We start from the raw sequence: 10,288 nt of genomic DNA on the forward strand, positions 1-10,288 counted from the left end.
AAGATTTTTATTTATAGAGATGTTAAACTAGTTTTGTGGCAAGCTCTGGAGCTTTATTTTCTTTTCCAGTTTGCCTCCGGGTGATGTCAGATCTCATCACAGTTATCACGGTAATTAGTTCTGATGACCTCTACCAGTCCAGCCAGTGCACTCTTGTCCTTCCAGTTAAGCGTGTGAAGGTGTTTCTGGTCAAAGACCTGGTCTAATTTTTCCCTTGAAGATACAGTAGGGAGCCCTGGTTAGATCCACTTGTTTGATGGTCCAAGGGCGAGGTGAACTGGACAGTTGCAGAGAGGCTACAACTTTGTCATTGGAGATAGTTCTAGCAGGGCCATCTGAAAAAGTGGAAGAGTCCTTTTAGGCTGAATTTATGACCAAATTTATGCCCAGGTTCTTTACCTTTTTCAAGTAGAGGATTTACTACTTCTTGGTTTGTTGTCTTCAAAACAATAGGGTCCATGACCACCTTTACTCCTTAGCCTTCTTTCCTTTTGGTATCTTAGGTATTTAGACACCTTTACTTTTTAGATATATTTCTATCAAATAATTTTAGTTCTTACTCTATTTCTAAAGGATTGGATTTTCATGATCCTTTTCAATCTATTTTCTCTTAGATCCACATTTCCTTTAGGGGTTTTTATTTATTTTTCATTTTTCAATCATACTTCTTGACAGTAGTAGCCTTATCATAATTAATGGTGAACAAAACTTGGGAGAAGATTGAAAACCATGCCCATAGTTTCAGCACTGTCACCATTGGCACTAAAAGTGTATTTAGAAGTATAACAGACAACCAAGGGCTGCTTACATTTTGCTGTCTGATTGTTGTGTTGATGTTTCTCTTAGTTCTGTCCATGAGACAGATGAGCAGATACTGTCTCTGCTCTAGCACATTTGGTCACAGTTACTGTTCAGTGAGGGCTCCACAGAGGCTCCCTATCATACTCCCCAGGCGTGGGAGATTCTTAGCTCTTTCTCTCCCCACCTGCTTGACTCCCACAGCAGCCTGGCCTACGGCCATTGACTGCTGGATGCTCACCATCTGGGATGGGAAGGACACATGAGTTTGCTTGTGCACGGTGACTGGGCTGAATTACGCCACGCATGGTGTGTGTGGGTGTATTCGCAAGTCTGGTTCAGCCCTCCCACTTTCTATGTTAGTCCAGCTTATAGGGAACTCTTGTAGTCACCAAATAAGCACCAGGCACTTCTTCCCTTGCTTCCCTCTTTTTATCGTATTTCTTTCTCCTTGTTCAGGAAAATGAGGTCCTGGCAGGTCCAGTAGCTTAGCAAATGTTAGCAAAGAGGTAATCACTATTTTCCAACTTAATGGAAACAGGATATATGGCACCTTCAGTCCTGTAGAAAGGGGAGTGGGGCGCTAATGTCAAATCCTTCTCCCCTGTGTGAATTGGAGAGGGAAGGGATGGTTGCTGCTTGACAAACTCACTGTCCAGTTCCTTACTCCAAGACCTCTTCTCTCTCTTGGTCATGTTGCAAGAAAATGGGGCATTAGAGGATGGTCATGTCCCAGGTCTTGGGTAAGTCCCTGAGATGTGCCCTGCCAAGTGACTGTCCTTGGCTTCATGCAGGAAGGAATTTGAGAGCCACCATAGTAAAGTGAAAGTAGGTTTATTCAGGGAGATACATTCTCCATAGACAGAGTGCAGGCCATTTCAGATGGCAAGAGAGGAGGTGGGAGATGGAGTTGTCTTGAAACGTGAGAGTGGCCTAGGAGATACACATTCCACAGGCAGAAAACAGGCCATCTGGAAAGTGAGAGACCCAGGGTGTGGGGGTGGTTAGTTTTTATGGGCTTGTTAATTTCATATGCTAACAAGTGGGAGGATTATTCCAATTATTTTGGGGAGGGGGTTGGGTCCCCTCACCCACTTTTTGGCCTTTTATGTCAGCCTCAGAACTGTCATGGTGCCTGTGGGTATGCCATTTAGCATGTTAATGTATTACAATGAGTGTATAATGAGGCTCAATGTCCACTGGAAGTCATATTCTCTGCCATCTTGGGCCTGGTTGGTTCTAAACAGTTTATGTCATACCCTCAATTGCTGTGTCATTCTTTTAATGGTTGTGCCCTGCCCTCTACCCTCCTGTCTCAGTCATGGAACTTTCTAAATGGGCTTGATCCTTCCTGCCACTGAGAAAACCCTGGGGAATCTGCTGCTTGAAATGTTATCTTTTAAAAACTTGACTCAAATAAAAATTAGGGCCATTGATCCCAATAGTTCTGCTACCATTCATCTCTGGAAACTCCGAGTGTACTAAAGCTTCCGGTCAGTGTCTCATCCAATCTGGTACACTTGCAAAACCTGCTTTAGGAGAGTTAACTGCATCTGAAGCAGGCAGGTAATGGTGTGCCAAGACTTGTATCTTCTGGATTTCTCCAGCATCCTCTGATTCTTCACCAAAGTGAAGTTTGCATCTTTTAAATAAGTCCCTCCCTGGAGTAAAGTAATTCCATGTGCTGTCAAGGGGCATGTTGTTGACAGTGTCCTAAATCCAATGGTTGTGTATGGCATTTGTTTGAAGACAGTAACTTTACATACAGGGACAGCGTAGTCAAGAAGCCAAGGAACAGCAGCATTTCAGAAGTTCAGGGCACCAACAGCATCATTATTGTTCAGGCCATCATTAAAAGGATGGCAGACATACTAAGGAGAAGCAGGTGCTCCTGGAATAGCCAAGGTGGAGATGGTTCTCCAGCTCTTTTTTCTGGTATGAGGAGGGAAAAGTTTTCCTCGACCCTCTGAGGGTTCCTGGCTGGGTTTGAAAAGTAAACTGATGAAGATTAACAGGAGAAAAGTGCACAAATTTATTAAATATAAGTTTTGTATGACATGAGAGCCTTCATAAGGAAATAAAGACCCAAAGAAATAGCTAGACCTGAGTACTTTATGGTAGGTTTGATGAAGAGGGCACAGTCTTGAGGAATGTGATAGGGAAAGGCGTATGAAATCATTGTAGTGAACCGGGGGAAATTTTGCAAGTCCTGTTTGTTAGGATTCCTGTTAGCATCCGTTTGTATTTGGAGGTAGATATGCTTTTTTCCTCCAGCTACAGGGAGGGCACATCTTATGTAAGGATTTTATGGTCTGTTTCAGGGAAGAGGGGCAACGGAAGGAGGAGAGCATAGTGAACTTCTGCCTCTGTTTTCTCAAACTCCTTCAGCTTAAAATATTCTGTATGCTAAGGTACCACATTTTGGGGTAACATGTCCTGAACCCTACCAGTGGTTTGGAACTTCTCTAATGCTATTACTAAGGCAGATGTTCAATGAAGGCAAATCACAGGAAGAAAGTAATGCCAATTTATGAAAAGATGACAATTAAAAAACCCAGGATTAAAAATTAAAATGTTAACAGAACTTTAAAAGTAAAATAGTAAAACTTAAAAATGAACCAACTATATCACTCATTTAACTTCCATTCAAATGTCCAAATATCAAAAAAGTTGAAATAGAAAAAAATGGTATCAAAGATGGAAAACATACAATGAAAAAGAGTGTGACAATGAATATATGTATGTTCATGTATAACTGAAAAATAGTGCTCTACACTGGAAATTGATGCAACATTGTAAACTGACTAAAAATTTTAAAAATGTAAAAAAAAAAGATGGAAAACAATATCAATAATGCCATTAATTAGCTAGATATTTTGAAGTTTTGCAAACTATGATGAAGAGTTTGAGATACTGATGATTCTAGGGTTCAGTATTCCTTGGGAGAAAAGGTGGGGTTCATCTAGGAAGTAAGTCCATGCCCTAGTTTAGGATCTCTGAGTGATATAAATTCCTTTTGCTCAGGTGCAGAGGTAGTTCCATGTGATCTGGAAGCCTAAGGCCAAAATGTCAGTGCACCCAAGAAAGAATGTGGAGGGAAAATCTGATGTCAGTATGTCTCATGGTCCTTGACAGGGTTAGTGATGACTCCTGGCAGTGTGTGAATTTCTGAGTCAATCTGGGTGCCCAGTTCTGCTCTCTGGAAGACTGCTCATATCTTCCATAGCTTCTCCACAAGTAGGCATTGGGAGGTTCCACCCTTTGAGGGCTGGACAACTTTAGAAGCCCCTCTTTGTTGATGTGGGTTCATGGCTAAAGGGTTGAGCAATCATAGGCCCTTTTTTCTTTTTTTCAACTCACCTTCACTTTACTACCCCTTGCTCTTGAGTTCTTTCCTGCAAGAACCTATTCTCCAGCAACACTACTGCATTGCCTCTTTTTCACTTTTAGAGGATACATTGGAGCAGTTTTTCACCTGCAGACCATGAACTATTAGTGAGATGTGAAGTCAATGTAATGCGTTGCCACCAGTAGTTAGAAAAGATAAAGAAAAAAGAACAGAACAGAAACTATCGGTGCATTGCACATAGCAAAGAGAAGTGCTGTTTTGTTAATTTTTTTTGTTATTGTTGTTGTTACAAGTATATTTGAATGTGTATACTGGCTTGGAATGCAAAAAGATAAGGGTTACTGAAAGTCACTACAGAAGATCACATTCTCTAGCACACTCTTTTGAAGAAGCCTGATCAATAGATTTTTATAACTAAAGTTAGGACAGCAAGGAATTCAGAAATGGAGTTTTAAAAAATTGAGGTACTAGGATTATTCTATTTTCTGTTTTGGTTATCAAAACACAGCTTGGAGAGACTTCATCAAGGAAATTGAGGAATTAGCGCCCTCTTCTGTTTTTCTACAACACTGTACACGTACCTGTTTTAGCACTTGACACATTTTGTGTAGAAGGGCTACCTGTCTTCTCTCTCATCCAAGCTACAGTGGGTCCTGTTACTCAAACCACCCCTTATTAAACTTTGGATCATTTCTGTTCTCTCCACAGCATTTAGCTCAGTTTCTTGCTCACTAGGGACTCTATACATATTTTTAAATAAAGGAATGAAATAAGGAATGAAGTGGACCATTGCAGCATTGCCTTCTCATTTTGACCAAAACCTATTTTTCCAGTCTAATTTCCCGCTACACATCTCATGATCCTACCCCAAGAAGATTAATTTGCCTTAATCTGAAAGAACATTTTTTTAAACTTGTCAAATTTGAACGTGATATTTAATTTGGACAAATCAAGCCCCCTCAATATATACTTAGTTTAAATATGCAAATAAGTGAAACAAAAACCAACATATGGTTTTTAAAATGCAGTTTTTCCTTTCACTGTGTTCGTGCGGGTAAACATTACCATTTGTTGTCTGGTTGAAAAAACAAGTGTTAGTAATAGAAAGTTCATGCCTCATTAGGATCCCAAATAGTACAGAAATAGAAGAAGTTTCCTCCTGGTATAACTTGTCTCCCCTAGCTCCCAGTTTTCAAAGTTTTAGAATTTGCATTGTCTTACCACAGCTTCTTCATTTTCTCTCTTCAATACAATTTGCCCATTTGCCTAGACTTTTGTTCAATGTCTATAAAAATGACTGCTGTATTAGAAGAGTGGTTTGCAATTAGATTATGAAGATTCATTTTTCTCTTGATTATATTATGGGATTCTGCAGGAATTTTTAATGGTCATAGGGGAAGGGGAAACCCAGTGTACTCCCTAACGGAAATATTTAATTTCAAAGTTTCAAAATTATTTCCTGAGCTGTAGAAAGTACTTCAGTGATACGCCTGTCTTGCCCATCAGGCTCTGGTCATCTCGAAAGTTGTAGATATTGGCTCTGTGGGTGGCCTTTCTGGAAACAAAACACACAGCTGAGTTGTGAAGCTTTCAGGAGCAAGAAAAAGGGGCTATGTCCTTTTCTGCCACTATTGTTTCCTCTAAAATACTTAATTCCCTCCCCCAACCCCCAAGAGAAAAAACAGTGAAACAAGCTGGAAAAAATAGAAAATGGGGGAAAAGTCACTTTAATTAGCACACTTTCTGCCTTTTAAAAAGTATTCATTCTCTGCTGGGATCTGAAACTCCCCTGAGATGTATAACTGGTGTATAAGAAGATCTTAGTTGAATTGAACGACCTGGACAGGCACAACGCTGCTATTTTACCTTCACCCAGCGCTCACTGGATGAGTTTCTTTGCCACGGTACTAAAGTGGGGAACCTGGCATTTAGAATTCTGATATCTAGTCCAAACTCATTCCTGAGCTTGACAAATAAATTAACCTATATTTTCTCCTTATTTGTAAGGTGAAAATTGCATTTGCTTGTAATATTTTGACATTCCTGTACAAAAGGATAATATTTGGGCTTGTTACAGAAAAAAATATGAATAGCTCATTTGAAAATGGATCATTTAAAAATGTTATTTATTGTCTGTTGATAAGGAGTTTAGCCTTAAATTTTTTCTTTTGTATGCCAAATACATTTCAGTGTCTAGACTTTATTAGCATTTAAAAGCTTTAAGTAGGTTGGCAATAATAACAGTAAAAATAATTAACATTTGTGAGAGCTCATATGTACTGGTCTTACTCAGTTTAGTTATTTTGGAGGCACGCATTTTTTCCATTAACTAAGATCAAAGCACTGCAGAAATGTGTTAATTTATGAGTTTAAGTATTCTGATGAATTTCCCACATTCCGGAATAGACAAAAGATTGCCAAAATATTAATAATTGTTGAGACTGGGTAATACACAGAGCTTCGTTATACTATTCTACTTTTGTGTGGAAAATTTCCATGGTAAAAAGTGAAAAACACAAACTCAAGCAACTCTTCCCAAGATCATCTATCCTGCTTATGTTCCTTTTTCCCCCCATTTCCATCTCAGCATGACAGCTGGCCCTGCATGTGGACACAGGCCTCTCCATTTGGGGAGGGAAAGATTGGTGGCACTTACACTGGCCTGCCCCCCATCCCCCATCCTTCTTGATGAACTCAGGAAGTTTCTCTTCTCATTTTTATCTCTGTCATACACACGTGAATCTGCATAGAGGCATTCATGTCTTTTTGGTGGCACATTCAGGAGAAGGCACTGTAAGGGACACCTGCTTTTTTCATCTGCCCAAATCCCTTCCTACCCTCCTTTGGGAAAAGCAGCCCCTTTTCTGTGATGAGCAAATCCTCCCTGACTCCATGAAGTTCTGGTGGGGCTGCTACTCAGAGTATCCCACCTTCCTGGCTATAGGGGTGAATATAAAGTCAGAGCCTGGCCACATATATACTCTTTGTTGCCAATCACAGTTATTGACCTATGGATGGACACATGACTTGAACCAGGTCTGTCTGAATCCTTTCAATCCTATTTACAGATGGTAAAAGCAAGAGGGCCTCTCTACCCCTGGGATCATTAGCTGAGATGACTGAAGCTGGATCTGTCCCTGGTTATGCTCCACCCTCCACCAGCCTTTAGAGGATGCTCATAGGTAATGGGAGAGAATAGGATCAAACCCTTGAAAAAAGCCGAGAGAGAGAGAGAGGGGGGGGGGGGGGGTGGGGGGGGGAGGGAGGGGGGGGATAATTGGGAGAGAGGAGAGGAGAGAGGGAGAGGGAGAGGGAGAGGAGAAGAAAGGAGCAAACATGAGAAAGAGTGTGAGAGAAATGATGACTGAATTCCTGGATCCAGTTATGACGGAAGCCCTTATCCTTTCTCCTATCTTAAGGTAGGAGTCAGTACATTGCCTTTTCCTCTCAAGCTAGTTTGATTTGGGGTTTTTATCTGGAAGTCTTGACCAGTACAGGATGCAGAGCTATAAGGACAGTTACTGCTCTGTATTTCAGGAGTACTATCTCTACTCCAGCCAAGACTAAAGCAGTGCCTGGTACATGGCAAGTACTTAAAAAATAGATGTTGAAAGAGCGATAACAACTCCTAGGTAACTGTTAAATTCTCCGGTCATTCTCTTGATTTCTTGGTGCATTGATTAAAATAGGGATAATAGTCATGTCCTTCACTCCCTTGCTTCATGCATGTAACTTAAAGATGACTGCTGGTTAAATTTGAGTCTCTTAAATATAGCTATTTTTGCAGCTGGAAGCATGATTTTTGTACAGCTAGAAAAAGCTATTTCCAATGCAGATTTCTAGTGCAGTTTTCTAAGAAAGCCTTTATGATATGCAGCACACCAGGCCCACCACGAGGCATATCAATCATCTTACCATGTATCAGGCACCTTTTACAGGATTTTCTGTGATCTTGGTGTCAGGGCACATTCTGTATCAAGGCAGAGGTGATATGTAGAGATCTGGCAGCTATTTAGAAAGGAGGCCAGGCAGTGCTGTGCCAGTATAATTAATGAGAGTCATCGCTCTGGAAGCGAGAGTAGAGTGGGGGTTGGGAAGGATGTCTTTCACCAGTCAATGGCATTTAAGAAAAATTGGTGCTTTCATAGCCCTTTTACTGTTGGGAGGAGAAACAGTGCTGGAAAGGGCTTTCTGTAGCTCGCTGCATGGATGGAGGTCCTTGTGTATAGGGAAGCAAGGAGGATTCAACCCCAGACTTTTCAGCAGGGCGGTTTTCAACCTTGAATTGCGCTACCCGTAGGAGTCCCTTACACTTGGAAATCCTTACTAAAAGATTTTAGCTTACGTGACCAAGAGACCATTCAAAAAAGGTACTTTATTACCATATAGGGCTTTTGTTTTACTTGCCCAAAGAAGTATTAACTGAGGTCCCATTTTCTCCAATTCACTTGTAACCAGCAAAGGAAGAAGGGGGTATTATTTGTTTTGTTTTCCTATTGACTGTTTGGTAACCATGGAAGGGTCTGTGTAACCTAGAGAGGCTGTTTACTACCCGCTGTCTAACCCCTTTCTTACTGTTCCCTCTGATTGTCACAAGCTGGGAAAAATTGTTCTGTCCTGCATCTAAAGATTTAGCAATGTAACAATATTTTCTTGGTTTTGGTTGGTAATTTTTCTCTGATTAATGGTGAAAAAAAGAGATTCAGAGGGAAAAGCTACAGTAAAGATTTATAGATATATACATTTAAGACCCTGATTAACTATGATTCACACCAACTTGGTTGCCTTTGGGGAGAAGGGCCCGGAGATACTGTTTTTAGCTGTATCTGCGATGCTTTATTTAAAAAAAGAAGGGGTGGGGGAGCATGTTTATTATATGGGTGTTTGCCTTGTTTTTGGTAGGTTTGAAATATTGCATGATATAAAAAATGTGAAGTTCTCAAAATTATGGAACTTTATTAAAACCATCAAAATAAAGAATGCATAGCAAACAAGTGCGCTTGTTATGAACTTTGTATCTGAGTTTATTTCACCATGGGCATCTGCAGTTTTTCATGTATGAGAGACACAAACACAGGAGGTTGGCAAGAGTGGTGGTGGATAACCTCCATGGTTGCCTTAGTGGTGGTCTTAGTATCTTTCTCTTCTTTTTTTTGCCGGGGGGGGGGGTGCTTTCTAGTCACCATGGAGATTACCAGCCAAACAAATCTCTAAAAAGCAATCTAGGGGTAGAAGGTTATCTGTTTTATTTCTTATAAATTGGGGATTTGCTGTGCGGTAAGAAAATTTGGGAAGGTTTCCTTCCATGGAGCCAAAGGACCTTCCTTATACATCTTTTCCCAAACTGATTTCTTCCTGGTACCCTGGCAGGAAGGAATCCAAATGACTATTTTGGTGGCTTTTTTCCTTTTTTTTCTGAGAGTCCAGGACTGCTTTCTGGATAAAGTTTCTTCTTGCCCATGGTGCTTTGCTGTAACATTGTAATTGCCTCTGTTGAATTGAATAATACAAATGAGTTGTTTCTATGGTATCGGCGAAGTGGGATGAAAAGGTGAAACCCTAGATCTCGCGCTGAGAGGTCACGGTGCTACCCTCCCACCCCACACCAACTGTCCGTCAAAGCTGACGGGCAGCCAGGCCGGGTTCTCAGAGCCCCAGCACTCATTTGTAACTTCCTGAGCAAATTCACGCTTGAAAAAGAAAATGACTTTAGTTTATATTGTCACTAAGCCCAGAAAATCCCTGCCAACTCCAAGCTGCCAGCTTTTCTAGGACCTTCTTATTGGTGGAGAATTTTAAACTGAAGGTGAGTGAAGAGCAGCGTCTCCCAGTCCCTCCCAGCCAGGCTTTGAACTAACAATAGGGCAGGTTGAATGAAGGCTGATAAATGCAAATCCTGGAATCCCGAAGCCGGATCACACCGCTGCTGCCTGGGCCAGCGGTTGTCCGCGTTCCAGCAGCCGCACCAACTTGGTCACTCGCCACGTTAGGACGAAGACTAGATTTCATCGTTTCAGCATCATTTGAGTGCCAACTGTGTGCAAGCTTTCCTCTGCCAGGGCCGTGACTCCACGTCATCGCACGATGGCCGCTTGAGTCCACCTGCCACCAATTTATCTGATTGAATGGCCTGTTAATGCT

Source organism: Camelus ferus, chromosome 1 (genome assembly GCF_009834535.1).
Source record: "Camelus ferus isolate YT-003-E chromosome 1, BCGSAC_Cfer_1.0, whole genome shotgun sequence".
In the NCBI taxonomy this organism is placed as follows: domain Eukaryota; kingdom Metazoa; phylum Chordata; class Mammalia; order Artiodactyla; family Camelidae; genus Camelus; species Camelus ferus.